Below are 16,766 nucleotides of genomic sequence, written 5' to 3' on the forward strand. Positions count from 1 at the left end.
CCTAATTGAGTGTTAATTTGGTGCTAATTATGTAACATGTTATCCCAGCGAGACGCCCCAGATGCCACGAGATGAAGGCGTTTAGAAGAGTAGCAAAGCAAAGGATTTAAGGAGATACTTTATGAGATTCTGCATCTGCTACTTCTAGTCAGTGTATAACAGACATGAAAAACACACACACACACAGCAAACATCAATCAGGAATCAGTAAAGTCAAATGAAAATCTTTAAGAGATAAGATTATACTCAAATAAACCACAACTTATCGTTAGTTAAATATTCTTCTCCACTGGCAAGGGTTTTATTAAATCATTTCACAATTTCCACATAAACTTAGCATACCACATTAAAAGTTACAATTTTCTTTCTTTCTTATGAAAATAATAAACACTGAAGCCAGGCTGTGTCTTTGAGTGGCTGAACTAGGGACAATGCTGTGGCTTTGAAGCTCTCCTCTTCTTTGTTCATTCTCTTCTTGGACATAAATAACACATGGACATGAGGACCTCTGGTCTTTTATTTATCACAGCTGTGGAGCTTCATGCCACACACACTGCAGGATCCTCTGTGTGATTCAAGAGTTTGGGAATAAGGACTAAGGAATGTGTATGTAGAGGTTGGTTAACAAGAATCTGTACAAGTGACTGCATGTTTATCCTGTGGAAAATCAAATCATGTCAATAGAGAACAAAAAAGATGATTATTATTCAAAAATTAAAGTTTTTTTTTAGCCTAATTGTAGTCTCATTTGAAAAGAATCAGGTTCAGGTTTGTTTTTGTAAATAACTCTCATCCACAACTACCCAACTCTGTTCATGCTGCGTATCTTGACTGACAGACATGCTGCCTTATTGACACAGACTTGCTGGAACCATAAAGGGGCTCGTTTAGATCTACCAACATGGGGTTCTGTGGAAAGGTTATGAACAATTAATATCTTACTTGTTGTAGTTAGCTCTTTAAACTATCTGGATTTGGAAAAAAAGACAGTTTAAACCTGATCGTATTGGCAAACTATAGTATAATCCGAGTAAGGCAAAGACCAAACTGGATTGCTGCTGTCTTAATTTTTGAACGCTCATTTCTGATCTCTGATCAGATTTGTAAATGCTGCTACAAACAGACATAGCACAGCATTTCTATAGGATCCCTATATACCAGGTGGTGAGAACAGAAAGAAGACAAAAATATTTTAAAAAGGAGCCTGAAACAGTTTTTATGAATTCATTTGTGTACACAGCTCTGTACAGTGCTCTGACCTGCTGCCTACGGACAAACTTTACAAAGATGAAAGACAGTGATAAGATGTTATTGTACAGCGAATTTGACTTTTTATTCATGTTGAAGTTATGTATTTTGTCAAATTGGAAGCAAAGTATTTTTAAACATGGTGCTCACAACATTTTGATCAATTGTCTGTCTCCATGACCCGCCCTCAGCTCCTTACAAAAATGGTGGAAACAAGAACTGGGGCGAAGTGAGCTCTGGGTTAGCACTAAAACCTGTTTGGTGCTAAAAAAAAAACCTCTATTTGATCTCTGACCTGTTAAAACCAGCCATTAGTTTGTCAGTCTGGGGTCATCCAAAAATCTGTTTTCAACAAGTGACATATTGATTGTTCATAATTTTTTGACAGAACCCCCACATCAAAACCTTTGAACTATCACTTTATATATGTCCAAATACCAATGCACTTTGAAAAAAGATGACTGACTGGAAACAAGAATAAAAGAACACTAATAAAAAGTGATGAAAAGGTTGATGGATCAGTTTTAGTGTTACATGCATGTACAGCATTGTTTTAATGAACCTATGAAATGCTACAATATTTAGAACCTCTTCATTTCACCGACTAAGTTCTGTAACTTAATAAACTCACCTCATACTTGGTTTGTGGTATTAGAGCCCACCAGTTTTTTTTTCCTGTGAACTCACTCCTGACACAAAAACGACTGTGGGCTAGTTTGTTCAACATTTATAGGACGTAGCTTTTCTTCATTCAACGCTGAGCCTTGACTGAATTCACTCATAGATTTCCTATTCTTGTCTAATTAAAATGGGTAGCCTTTCCCCCCTCAAAGTCTCCCGGAGCTATATGGAGGGGTGGAGAGGTCTCTGAGAATCCATCGGATGTAATGCAGTTAATCAGCATAAAGCCTGCTCCAGTGCACTGCTAAATAACAACTGGAGGAAAGAACCTAAACCTTACAGTGGGTCACAGTGGGAACCAAAAACTGCCAAGCAAAAACAAAAGTCACATATATCACTGTCTAAATCTTTTAATGGAAACTACGACTGGTAGTTTTTCTATTCTTCATTGAGAGGATAGCTGTAAAGATGGAAATTGAGAAATGTATAGACAGAAGACAAAAGGGGATGCAAGTGGCCATCTTGAATTGGCTTGACTCCAAAAGTTAATTCATTGTAGATGTTCATGTTTATCCTGTGATTACTTTGTGAGTGTTTTAATAATTTCTGTCCACTGGTTCATCAGATATTTTGCTAACAGACAAACTGCACACATGACACCTTGCAAACATAAAATGTTGACTAGCCAGCCACTTTAACATTTCACAGTACAAGACATACATAGACATTTAAAGTTATTGTTTTGTGAATACAGTAAACTTATGGAGGAGGAAAGATGAACATGATTGACTGTATAACTTGTTAACAACGACAACATTAGAATTTGAGGTGTAACTTTACTTAACATTTCAGACATTTCAGCTGTTTAACAGTGTTTTTTGATTTTATCCAATAATCTAAGCCATCTTCTCCAAATTAACATATTTACTGTACATTCAGAAGCTTGAACTTTTATGGTTTCACCTATGATGTGCTGTTGAACACACCCCTATAAATGATACATTCCCACATTTATAACACCAAGTGCTATACGCAGTGCAATTAAAGTATATGAAAGGATGAAGAACGAGCCTTTTAATTACCTGTCTTGATGTCCTACCCATTTGAATAAGAACAAAACAAAACCAAACAAAAAAGATAAAAAAAACCCAAAAAACAAAACGAGTGGGGAGATGATTATGAAGAAAACAAAAGAATGGTTAGAACAGATGAGAACAAAAGAAGAAGATAAATTATGTGACCATATACAGTACAAGAAATATATGGCAATCTTCATACCTGCATTTCTGGAGCAAACTAAGTCAGTTAATAAAGCTGACTCAGTCCCCTGCTGTGTGTGTTTTTATTGTTTTTTTTGTTTTTTTTTTACTATACATCTTTCATTCCAACAGAAAAGGTATCTGACAGGAGCAGAGGTGATTGAAGATGATTCACGGGGGACAATTCCTGTTGCTGAGCATCTGAATAACTAAACAGTGTTAAATCTCGCTAGGTGAACGTGTCAATCAGATCCATGCATTAGCATAATCTCACCCACATTGTCAGCCTACATCTCTGCTGGCCACCTGCAGCTTGGCTACCAGTAATCAGTGCTACAGCAAATAAAACTGGTATGTGGGGGCTGCTGACAAACTACCATCATCATCATCAGCAGCCTCTCTAGTGCACTGGCCATGTCAGAAAAAGCAAATCCTCTTTGGCAGATGGAAGACTTTCACCTGCGTGTTTAAAGTTGCAGCAGCTCCCACTGAGAAGCAGGTGGAAAGAAAACAGTGCCAGGTATACAGTTCACTTACAGGCATATGCAGCTGAAAATAAGGCATACAACTATATGTGCATGCATATACATCATGCAGTTGAGCACGGGGTATAATAAAGACTATTTTCACACATACCACACGCGTGCACACCCTCACTCTTTGTAGATGTTGACACTAGCTTCTTGGACAGCCTCTCTAAGTGTGTAGGGAAGCCAGCGGAGGAGGACGAGGAGGAACGAGACAGAGCAACAGAAGCACAGATGCTGCTGTAAAGACATCATTTCCATTGTGTACCATGGAAAGTGGTGGCAACGCAAAATGGTAATGACAGTTAAGGCGTTTAGTCACGGACTTACTGAAAGGTGCTGTAGAAAAACACCATCATTTTGACTCATGCAACATTCTCTGAGTCGCTGCCATCAAGGTCTATAACTGCAATGTCGCGCAGTATACGACTGCGCACCCAAAGAGAGTGGGCAGCACAATGTAATGAGCACATGCAGAAAGAGTATCCTAAATGCACAGAGACACACTGATTAGGAAAGGAACTCTGCATCAAGCTGTCGTTGTTCTATTTGTGTCTCCACCAAAGGCCGGATACACTTTGATTGTACACTAAATGTATGATTTAGGGTATTGATTGACAAGCAAAGGGCAAGGGTTGCTTCCGCATTATGAGAATCGATAACTCCGTGGAGGAAAAGAGCCGAGGGTTGAAGTATAATGAAAACAAACAAAGGAAAAAAATGGGAGACATTTGTTGTAATTTAGCCTCATGTACGGCTGCATGTTTTAGCTTTGTTTGTGTTATATTGACGGGAAAAACAATTTCCCCTCTCCTCCCCGAACAAACAGAAAAAGAGATGCCCTTTCCACTTCAATTTCTCTAGACTCTCTCTATAACATGCTCTATTGTCACACTGACGTCACGCACATACATTAAAAAAAAGTTGTCAGTACACTAAAATCGACAATTCTAAGGTTATTTTTATGCTTACACAAGGTCACTGAGCTCTGCAGGCGCTCAGAGTGGTTTCACTTATGGTTAGATGAAATCTTTTTATTGGTCATGTCCTGAACAACTTTTGACCTCAGCATATCAGAGTAGCTGTTTAAGGTGGTAACTCACTGGGCTGTGATTGTTGGAGACTAGTTGGTGACTCAAACTTGACGTAATAATGCAAGAAAAATGCAAAGTTTCAGTTGCAGTGTCACTGAATTCTTAATGCTTGCGACCAGCAAGCTGTGTGGCAATGTTTTGCATGGCCAGTTTTAAAAATGTGGCCATGCCAAATGTCCATGGCCAATTTTGTGAGGCTCATTTTTTGTGCCATGGCTTGCAAAACTAAAATCTAGGCAATGCACATTATATCATTGCAATGCCCACCTCTACCCACATCATACCTACTTTGGCAGCTGCCCCCATGGGAATGTTTTAATCTACTGCAGTACACTTTTGAAATGGCGATAAGTGGATTTAAACCTGTTTTTGCCTAATTGTTTTTTATCATCAGTTTGATTTTTAAACCTGGACATGTTTTCTGTCAGAGGAGAGCTGTTTTATGTTTTTATGTCTCATATGTAACCTAAAGGCCCATCTGTGGCCACTAATTGCAAAATAATCTGCACTACAAATACCATACTGTATTTGTTTAGGCTAAGCACTTGTTTCTAAACAAAAACAAATGAAGAAATATCTATATTTTTGATTGGGACATTGTTTTGATTTTAAGTACTTTCGTTGAATGACTGACTATGTTGTGCCAATAAAAGCATAAAAACTTTTTAATGAGCAAAAAGCCTCTCCGTCTTTGTTACTTAAGTTGCTTTTGTTCTTGCTTTTCTCTGGCTTGGTTTAAGTGTTAAGGATGTGCATACTGACACTGATTTTGTGTTCCATCCATACATTTAAACACATGTCTAAAAGCATCTGCAATTAGGGCCACAAATACCCAAACACAGTCATTTTATCTTCTGCTCCCATTAATTTGGATGCATCAGGGCTTGTTCAAGAGTGTGTCCATTATTTCTCTGTGGCTAAGATCAAATGTGTGACGGTCTCTCTATTTTTTATAATCAGCATCCCCTGTGGTTGTTAATGGTCACATCCTTATCTTTTAATTGGACAGATGGCTTTCTGGAGTTTCTTTTCTTAAGGACACTGTATAATGAGAGGGTTATTTAAAGTTCTTCCACTGACCTTCAGACATTTATGCCATGAGAACTGTATAGAAGCTACCATTGTTCAGAATTTAAAAAAATCTGTTCACAGAGTTTGTTCAGAACAGGTGAGTTTTAATACCGGCTAGGTATATATACATATAGAAAAGAAAGGAAGGAAATGGGAAAAGAAAGAAATAAAGAAAAGAAACATGAAGAGTGACTGCAAGGTAGAAGCAAAAGTAACAAGAAGAGAAAAGGGAATTGAACAGAAAAAATAACTAGAAAAAAAAGTATCAGGAAACGGAACTAAAGGACATACGTAAAATAACATAAAACAGGAAGAGAAAAGGAAAAGGAAGAGGCAAATGAACTAGAAGAGACAAAGAAAATGAAGAAAAGGGACAGGGAAATAAAGAGAAACATAATGGGCGTCTGAAATCAGAAAAGGAATGGAATAATATGTGTCCGTTTTGATTTGCAACACCAAATGTTCATGAAAAACATTAGAAAAAGAAGAAAAATAAATAAAGGAAATAAAAAAGTGGTCAGAAAGCAACAAAACAAGGAACTATAAAAGAAAGAGACAAGAACAAAAAAACTGAAGAGAATGATGAGAAAATAAAAAGGAAAAGAAAGAGAAAAGGAAAGGGAAAAAAGGAACAGGGTCAAGATTATATGTGCCTTTCTTATGTTTTATCTTAATGAGAAAGGAAGAGGAAAAGAAGACAAAAATTGACAACAAACACTAACAGCTGGCAAGGTGTTTAGGAGTTTTAAGGGGAAGGGAAAGGAAATGACATGAAAGGAAAGGAAAGGAAGACATAAGATAAAAACAATGAAGAGGTCAAGAAAAAAAAACAATATATGATCTATACAGAAATGACTAAAAAAAGCCAACATAGTATCCATTAATGAAAATATAAGAGAGAAGTAGACAGACAGGGAATGTGAGACAAATACTAATGTGATACAGTGTGTGGCTTCCCTTCTTGTTCAACTCAGATCTCCCACTGAGGCCACTGCTGTGTTTAAAAATGGGACTGTGGGACTTGTTTTAACATGCTAAATTATAAAATAAGTCACATATAGACATAGCACATCATATTCCCCATTATCTCAGTGTGCATCTTAAAAGGAGCTTGTTGTTCAGGTGAGGAACAGCACAGAAAAAGGGAAGCAAAATTACAGTTTCGAGCTGCAGCTTGTGTTTGCATTGTAACATAATATGCATCATATTGTACAGACAAAGAGAGACAAAACAACATAGATCTGTCCTCCCCAGAGACAGAGGATTGAAAGCACTTACATGAGTGATTTATATCAGTGGGGGAGCAAAGGACAACAGAGCTTTCTTTTTCTTCTCATCACTGGATGTAACGCACCAGAGAGTGGTGCTTACATCTGCACAGTTTCACCAGGCCTTTAGGGGCATCATATCTATCTGCCATGAAATGCAGGCGATCCCATAGTTGTCTTTTAGCAAAAGGTCTCTTGAACCAGCAAACAGATTTTAATGAAACTCTCAGAAAGTAGTAGGTGGATGCACATCTACAACTAATTAACTTTTGGTGACAAGTTGAGTCAAGACGGCCACCACAGCCAGTTAACCTTAGCAAATACACAAATGACTATATATCAGTTAGTTTTACAAATATTTAGATAGGCTTTGGTGAGGTAGTAGCTGAGAGTCATTTTTAAAATGTACTCTGAACACTGAGTCTGAGAGAAGTCATGAGACTGTTTGTATATTTTAATTGTTTGTTAGTATAAATGTATGTACACAGTAAAGTCTGTCATAGTAGCAACACCAGCATTTACACTCAGAGAAGCTCATGTTTTTTTTTGTTTTTTTCTAAACAAAATGTAGAAATCTAGTTTTGCACTGAAAATATCATTTTGGAAGACATTTAACAGTATGCTATTTTTGTGTGGCAAAAGTAGCATACTGTTTGGTGATTAATAAGTAAAACCAGCAAGAAATTGCAGTAAACAGCTTCTCTCCCTTAAGCTGCCGCTCACCATGACTTGTGGCGCATATGATGCTTCTGTTTTGCTTTCTTATTCTCATTAATCATAACTTCCCTCAGTGCTAATGTTTAAATCAGGGAGTTCCAGAATAGAGACGAGGCTCTATCATGAGTGAGTCAGAGCAGAAAAGCAAAAAGTAAGAGTTCAACACAAAATCCACATTGCCTGGAGCGTACTGAATAAAGAAGTGATGTTACAACTCAACAAAACTGTCTCTACAAACAAAGACATGTTCTTTTTAGCTTGACCTTTACTTATTTAGGCCTTTTCAAATCTTTTACTCAATGTCATTAGGTGAATGTGTGTAAAGAAGGCTTTTTTTACTTCTAGCCAAAGCCTTTTGTTCGTTTAATGGTCCCCAGCTTAGGTTAGAGAGGATCTTTGCAGTGTTGCCATATAACCGAGCCAACCAGAACCCTTCTGACTTAAGGCCTTGACATGCTTCTCCATGTCCAGTATGAAGCAGGATTAGTGGCTTATCGAGACAACTTCAGGTTCACTTTGGGACTTTCAGACTCACAAAGCTGGTTCACTTTCTACTTGGGCTTCTGTTACTGCAGCAACATAGGCCGGAAATCTAACTTGCTCTGAAGCAGTGTTAGAGATCACACATGCAAGACACCACCTCCCAACCAATCACTGTCCTTAAAAAATTAAAATATAAAAAAGACATTGGTGTGTAACAGTAGGACTCTTTTTTCCTGTCTCTCTCCCTGATTTTCACCTTTATGAGTCTTTGACATGTGAGAGATCTCAGCAGAACTTAATTCTTACTATGCTGCATAAAACAGAATTTTAAAGTTTGGTAAACATTTGAAAATTTTCTGTTTGCAGCTTGAAAAGGTGTTTAGCAATTACCCCTTCCATGTATGTATGCTATGATGTTTTGAAAGAAATAGCTATAAAATGATGAGTTGCACAACAATCCCTTGCTCTCTTCATGGCAGGGTCATGACTTGTAAAAAGCACTAAAATCAGTAAAATGTCTTAAATACATTCAAGCATTTTGAAAAAAAGAAAAGCTCCTGCCATCTGTAATCTCAGTTAAACATCTTAGATTTTCAATAAAATCTGTAGCTACAAATAAAAGAAAGATGTAAATACTCAGGGAAACATTTGTTTCTTTTAATAAGCAAAAATTAAAAAGATTGAGCCCACTTCAATGGCTGCCCATCACTCGTCATGTGGATTTTGTTTCTTAGACGAAGCTAAGCTAACAATTTACAAATGATTTCCAGTAATAGCTCTTATGCAAAATCATTATCATTAAAGTTCCAATTAGTTTTTAGGCAAAACTATTATTAATTTAAAGAGCAATATCTTTGAAGAGCTTTTTAAGGAGGCAGCAGGCTAATGCTTTTATAAACTACAAACATGCCAGACAAATAAACTGGAACCAGACCAGAATCCTGTGAGTATTATAAACCAGCAGCTGAGCCTTGAAAGTACCTACTATATTACATATTTTTTATCTATACACCTATATGAATTATATAATTTACAATGAACAGGTGGAAGTGCAGAATGCAAAAAAACTGAGCCTATTAAAGGATCTATAGTTTCAAATTTATGGTTTTGGAATTGGACTTAAAAACAAACTATATACCGAAGTAGATTAAGAGAAGCTCAAGTGGTTTTGATAAAGTATCAATAGAAATTCAGACCATTAATGACAATCTTTTTTTCTTGTTCTAAAGGAGAGATGCTTCATTTATTTATGTACTTTTTAATTCAGCCTTTTTCTTTCTTTCTTTTCCCCAGTACAATCACAAAGCATTTTGTGTACAAGACCAATGGCTTTCAACCAGCTTGTCATCTAAAATCCAGAGTTTTTACTGAATTCAAAGGCCTCCTGAATGCAGAAGTAGCATATCTTGTCCAGATGTACACTGCCAGCTTCAGAAAAACACGTTTTAATTATTAACCCGTACTTCAAAAGCCATCTAAAAGACAGATTCATAATTTTATTTCTATCAGGCTCTAGTGCGAGGCCACCGGGCCCAGATAATGACAATAACCAGCAACTGAGGGCGAGTATGTGGGTGGAGCTGGGTAGGTCAGCAGAGATTAATTGTGGAGTATGTAAATTTTGATTCATCACATGCAGATTGATGTCGCTTTTAATTGAATTTAAACAACGTGAACTCCGGGCCTGCTTGGAGTCTAAAAGGACAGCTTGTGAATAGCGATGAGGTGAAGCGTGCGGAGAACGCCAGGAAGAGACGGGGCGGGAAAAGGGGGGAGGTAATACAGAGGTGAGAGGTGAGGGAAACACCGAGAGGGAGAGAGAGATTAGTTAAGGATGAAAGTGATATTTGACCTTAAACTAATGAGCCATTCCACCTCAACTCAATGCTGGCAACGCTCTCGTTTCATGAGTAACTGGGCCTGCTCTGTAAATTTATAGGCTTTAAAAGTGAGCGGACATGCCCCATAGACATCCTTGTATGAGACCTTTTACACACTGGATGGATAGGAGAAGGTTGTGACAGACAGCAGGTTATATTTCCCACATGACATATAAAATGATTTTTACAGTGTGTGCATCAGCCTCCCCATGGGTGTGACTGATGCAAGTGTGTACAGTACACAAGCACATACATGTGGGTGAAGCTAAGAAGAGTCAACTACTGGAGTAACACTTATCTCAGGTGTGATTTTATCATCATCTCTCCAAGGACACGTACTGTCGCTGGGGGTTGAGTGTTTAGGAGATCACAACAGGCTGGCATGCTGCAGGCAGCAGAGGTGCAATGTATTAAGTCATGACTCGAGCATACAGACTCATAGATGGAGAAGGATTCAGCGAAGAGCAAACCCATCTCTTTTTCCTCACCACACACCTCTTATCGCTACCCTCTCTTTTCTCTCCCAGCCGCTCACTAGGATAATGTAAGTGCTAATCGCAGGCTCTTCATCCATCCGTACTGCTTCAACCTGATAGATGAGCAGGGAAAACAGACCAGAGAGGTGTGGATGAAAACGGCCTTTTTCCCCCCATGTCTCTTCTGACTAGGTATTTCATCTTTTTGCAACTTGCATGAAAAAACAGTACTGACCTCAGGAAACACAAAAATAGTTATAACTCAGCCTGAGAGTCAGCTAAGAGTCATCCTCAACACGTACTCTGAGTGCTAAACATTTCACAAGACCTTGCAGTATTGCATGGGATTGCACAAAATAGTGGTAACTCCATCATTTTGTCATCATAAAATGATCTTAGATAAAAAGTCTGCCATGAAAGGTGATGGCTGATATGCATTCCTTCAAGGATAGCTTTGCCTTCAATTTGAAGTGGTCTGGATCAATGCTTCAAGTTTCTTTAGGCATTGGCTGCTGTTGCACACATTTTCAGTCCAGAACTTGCCCATTTCCAGAGGAATGTCTTTTAAAAAAAATAATATATTATTTGTAAAACCACTTAACTCTGATCTATGAATCATTCATGCAAAAAAGGTTCCTAAACTCAAGGGATGGACCACTGTTGCATCAACACACACAGTAACAAACAACTTTGCCAAGAATTGTTTTGAAATTGGATCTTTAGTTGTTGTTCTCAGCAGCCTATCTTAAAGTCACAATTTGTTCCCATTTCTTTTGTCAAATTTGTGAAAAATACCAAAGATAAAACACTTTGACACATAAAATATTGTTTTAGCACCAATAAGGTGATTTTTAAAATGCTATTGGCTGAAAACATGTCACGCAGTGGATGGTCAGTTAAAGGAGGGTGCATCTCTCAGGTCCTCTGTCAGGAATTTGCAGCTGTTTTTTTCTTGTTTCTTAACAACGTGACTTTTACGTACTATTTATCTGCTGTCAATAATTTCCTTTTTAAAGCTTGACAGTTCTTTTTTTCACCCTCCACTTGTCCACTTTCCTAGTTTTTAAGCACACACTGCGCGGTATGCTGTCATGGTCAGGTTCAAAACCTGGACAGAAAATGAACCTAAATAGCAGCCAAAGTCCAAAGTACGACTCTAAAAGACCTTCAGAAAACCCAAAGAAGTATTGATCATGTCACTTTAATAGATTAAAAAAAGTTGGCTATCTGAAAGCAAAATATAAAAAAACAGGTGGTGTTTGAGGTTTTCTGGACACCCAGATATAAGTGAAAGTTATCACCTTAATGAAAAAAAGGAAATACATGTTGCAGTCATGCTCACATATGTGGACAGAGGTGGTATAAGACTGAAGCGTTCTTACTTGTGAAGGTGACCCTAGAGGCAAAAAAAAACCCTGTGAGGAACCTTTTACTGCAATGAGACAATGTCCTGGATCACCTCCATACACCTCAACTCCTCATTACACATACAAATGCATGGCCACACACACACATTTTTGTTATAACACACGTGCAACAGGCATGTTGTTTCATCCCAAACGGGAGCTGGAGTCCACAGAGACAAGGACACTCGGGTTATTGTGCAGAAGATTTTCCTGCAGAGAAAGTTTAATTCAGCTACAGTACCTTCTCATACAGCGAGCAGAAAATAAATCCACCCCGAAAAACATAAAAAATACATCAACTGTCACTTATTTTATTTTCCCACATTAATATATTTATTCACAATACATAAAGTCAGTTTCCCAAGTGTCACTGAGCTTAGTGTGGATGCTCTATAAGCAATAATGTAAGGCAGACAATTCCTTTCCTCCCCTCGATTTCTCTTGCCCTCTCCACCTCCGATTCATGGTGCCAAATGGTACATTTACATTGGCCATAACCTCAATAACCACGCTTGCGGGCGATGCTGAATGTGCAGGCAGACATTTTCACTGTGAGGGGATGCAGACAGAGGTATAACGGGAGCAATAGATAGAAACCTATGCCTGAGGCATCCATCAAACCAAACGACTCCATTACAGTAAGTCCGACAGAGGCAAACGGTAATGTGCACTGTGATAAACACTGGGATAATAGTCTGTTTATAGTCCTGGACACACTGTTTCTGCTGGGAAACACCGGCAAGGAATACAGATAAGATACAGAAGCGCCAACCTCTCTGTCTTTTTCACTCTTTCTATCTGTTCTGCTTCTTCTTCCCTGTTATCAGCTATTTCACTCCCTCGTTCTCTTTAGCCCCTTCTGTTCTCTTTGAATAATATTTTCCTTTACTCAGAACGTGAAGGGAGCTGCATACATCAGCAGAACAGAGCTTTTATCTGTTGTTATACTATTGTAGTGTTCCCATCACAGCTGAAATGAGGCCTAAGAGAACCATAAAAATGCACAAAAATGATTTAGATATGCAGTTTAAAAAAAAAAACAACAGACGAACAACGCCAGAGTTACATGCAAAATAACTTTAAGGAGTCAAACAGTCATGCATAAATATGGAAGCACACACAGCATTGTGCACACACGTATCAATTAATCACAAGAGGGTTATTGTTTCAGCAAAGGGATTGCTTTTCACGTCGCTGAAAGTAGGAAGGGGTAAAACTAATCTGTCCACATTGTGAATTCCCGAGAGGGACGAGGAAACGGCAAACCTGCTGCTACTATGAATCAATTATAGGAGTACACAAAAAGGCACTCTCTTTATAGATGGGAAGCAGAGGTGAAAGTCTATTGAGGAATAAAAAAGAAAACAAAACCATCCAGTATGTACCAGGGTTTCTGTTCTCACTAAAACTCATGTTCCTGCACAGTCTGTACCTGACTGTGTCCTCACCCTCCAAATGATCTAGGAATATTTAAATGGAACATGATGAAACGTAAAATGAGGCATCAGTTGCTGTTTGTCTTACATTTCTATTAACCTGAGCCGCAATAGTGTTTGATTAAGAGGCTTCTGGATCCGCCTGGACGGTGTAAACCTTTGTTTATGCTCATAGTTAACCTCTATTACAAAGCTTACCTCAGCTCATATAGAACCTCTTCTACTTTTTCTAATAAACACCCGACACACACACAAACACCTTACACTATCTGCAGCAAGGCCAAGCAAAGCCAGGTCAAAGCAAAGCCTCGTGTCTATTGCTCTACATTCAAGATCATTTAAACTTAATGACCTCCTTCATTCCTCTTGGCCTATGATAAAAAAAGAAATTACAACATTAGTGCGCAGGTCTTAAACATGGTTTGGTCTTTTATGCTCGCTGTCCAGGCAATGGCCGTTTTAACAGGATGTGATAAAATGCGGGTAATCGCACGCCCACTTGAGGGGATGATGGCGTGGGTTTATTAAAAAGAAATGTGCCCACGGTAAGAGCGAGCAAATCTGATTGTAGCTGGATACTAAAGCTATAAAGAGGAGATACCCCATCATTGGAATAAGATAAAAGGGTGTTGTAACAAAGCGTATACAATATTTTTTTATTGAGGAAGCAGCACTGTCACTGATATGGAGCATTTATTATGAATCTGTAACAACAACAACAAAAAAAATAAATAAACTAGACATGGCTAGTAAAGGTTTTCTGCAACATTTGAGCTGCAGAAACCAAAAGCCAGAATATTTAAATGATTTATACCCTCTATAGAGGATACAACAGGTACACAAACTCATGCAGCATATTAGACTGTAGCTTTAGAAGGACTGAGTGTTTGGCTAAATAATTAGGCTGATTTTTGCCATTTTTTAAAATTGGTTAACATGGGGCACACCTGAAAATATAAGCCAATTAAAACCCAGACAAATTTGTGAGTAGCACTGTGTTTTACACCTGACACAACATCCTTTTGCACTTTCTGCAACAAGGGCTTTTTTCACGGCAGAGAGTCCTTTTATAGCACATCAGTAGACTCGAAAGGAAGCAGGCCAGTTTATTATGCTAAGTTTTAGAACAGCATTATTGTATTTGTAGAGAAGAAAATAAGTAAATCTGGCCAAAGAAATGTGGTTTCTTTCACAGAATCTTTTTTAAGAAAAATTAATTAACAACACAAAACTCACAAAGTTAATAATACACATAATTAGTAATATTTCTAACCAAGATCTATCTGCATGAATTGCAAAGAGCAATAATGTCAGCAAAAATATTAACAGACCCACACATACACACAGAAATTAAGAAAACATACCATAAAAAACAGGCAGGAAAGTCAGGAGCTTGTGGACTTGATGATGATGATGATGATGATGATGATGATGATGATGATGATAATGATGACGATGATGATATCCATCCCATGGAGGTCCCAATATATTTCTCATTTCTACAGTTCACATGGAAACGCTGATCACCTGGTAGATTCTGTTTTATTAGTAACGATAAGAAAACCAATCCTAGTGTGACAACCTAGTTTTTATTAAATCATGCTGATGATAAGCACCTCAAGGAAAAGACTCTAATCATTTTGAAAATTAATTTCTTCTGAGCTTAAGGTATACAACTGCCTGTTTATCTTTGCTGGAATTAAATCAACAAAACTGTAAGAAGCTATATATTGTTATTGATGTTACTAAATTACACAACAGTATTGACCATTCAGAAATAAACACAACTTAACAACTTACAAATCTTATACTTGTAATCTTTCATTATAGACAAAAACATTTGCGCTCACACAGAGTAGTTCCACACTTAAGTGTTGATAGATTTTGCAAAAAAGCTTCATAAAAAATATCATTGTTGCTTTGGGGGAAAAAAAATACAGTTTTAAATTAGACACAAAATAAATAATAATAAAAAAACACATCATTGACTGTAAGAATGATTAAATCAATTAAAATCCATTTATTATTTTTTATAAATAAAATAGAACAAAATTATTACACTGAAATTTAAAAAGCATCTTAGTTTTTGTCATGTGTTGTATATTGCTGTTGAATCTGGTTTTGTTCTTAATTTTGGCTCCTGTTTCCTTAAGGCCTAATCATCAAACATTATTAAGCTGACTGAAAGAAAATGGTAAAAGGCTCCTGATTAGTGGCATGAAATAATGCTGTGGAGAAGCAACTGGCCTAAACTTAACAGGAGTTCAGGAGAATTTAACGTTGCGGGAGAGAACAAGTTATTTTGGTAAGAACTTTTTGCTCTTTACTTGTCTAAAAAGCAAACCAAAGAGAAACTAATAGTAAAACTGGTTGCATCTGAAAGCATATTTAAAATTGTAGACATTAATAAAACAAAATTTAAGCCAAGCTTTTTGTTAGAAAATAAGACTGGCATGTATAGATTTAGAGGGAGAGTCTTACAAATTGAAACCATAGAGAATTGATGGCAAGGATCATTTTTGAGTTGGAGAACCTAGTTTGTGTTTCTTGTAAGTGGGGTGAGCTCAAAAGCCCATGAGATTGAGGTTGAGAGTCACAAGGAGCAAAAACTGAGTATTGAGTTGATGCAAAGCTATATACAGTTATGCTTAAGTTCACCACTCTGAAAGCTGCATGGAGCTCACTTCTTCGCTATTACATGCACTCCAGGCAGCCGTGGCTCAATAGTGAAGTGGCTGTCTTCCCATTGGAAGATTAGTGGTATGAGCTGCCAATCCTGTCACATGTCAAAGTGTCCTTGCCCAAAGACATTTCCTATGTTCTGTCCCAGTACCAATTATTGTCTGTCAAGAACAAAAGTACTTGCAAATATGTAGTAAATTATTTCTGTATGTGCATTTGATAAATAAACCATAAAACTCTTCATAGAACCGATATAAGTTTTAAAAGGTGCTAATTTAAGCTGTGAATATTTATATATATGACAAAGTCTATTTAAGCTTGGGAAGTATTCATAAATAGTGCATTTCTCAGAGTGAAGTGTTCCCTGCTTTATCACTGAGAGAAATACAAGTATACATTTATTGTTTAGCTTTTATATAAAGCTGAAGTCAACAGTATTATAGGAAGCATCAAAAAGATCTATTGTTGTGGAATACATCAGGTTAAGCTTTGTTTTACTGAACCGGAACAAACAACAACAACAAAAAAAAAACTTTTCATGAACCTAGATTAGTGCCTTTGACCAGAGAGAACACACAAGCTTACAGCACCTTATGTC

The 16,766-nt window shown here is 37.4% G+C and overlaps 1 protein-coding gene across 4 annotated transcripts in view; it reads right to left on the reverse strand.

Moving 5' to 3' along the window:
- The window catches only part of il1rapl1a (interleukin 1 receptor accessory protein-like 1a), a 183,461-nt gene that overhangs the window by 80,249 nt on the left and 86,446 nt on the right, over positions 1-16,766 (reverse strand). The window lies entirely within an intron of this gene.

This window comes from Kryptolebias marmoratus, linkage group LG6 (genome assembly GCF_001649575.2).
Source record: "Kryptolebias marmoratus isolate JLee-2015 linkage group LG6, ASM164957v2, whole genome shotgun sequence".
NCBI lineage: Eukaryota > Metazoa > Chordata > Actinopteri > Cyprinodontiformes > Rivulidae > Kryptolebias > Kryptolebias marmoratus.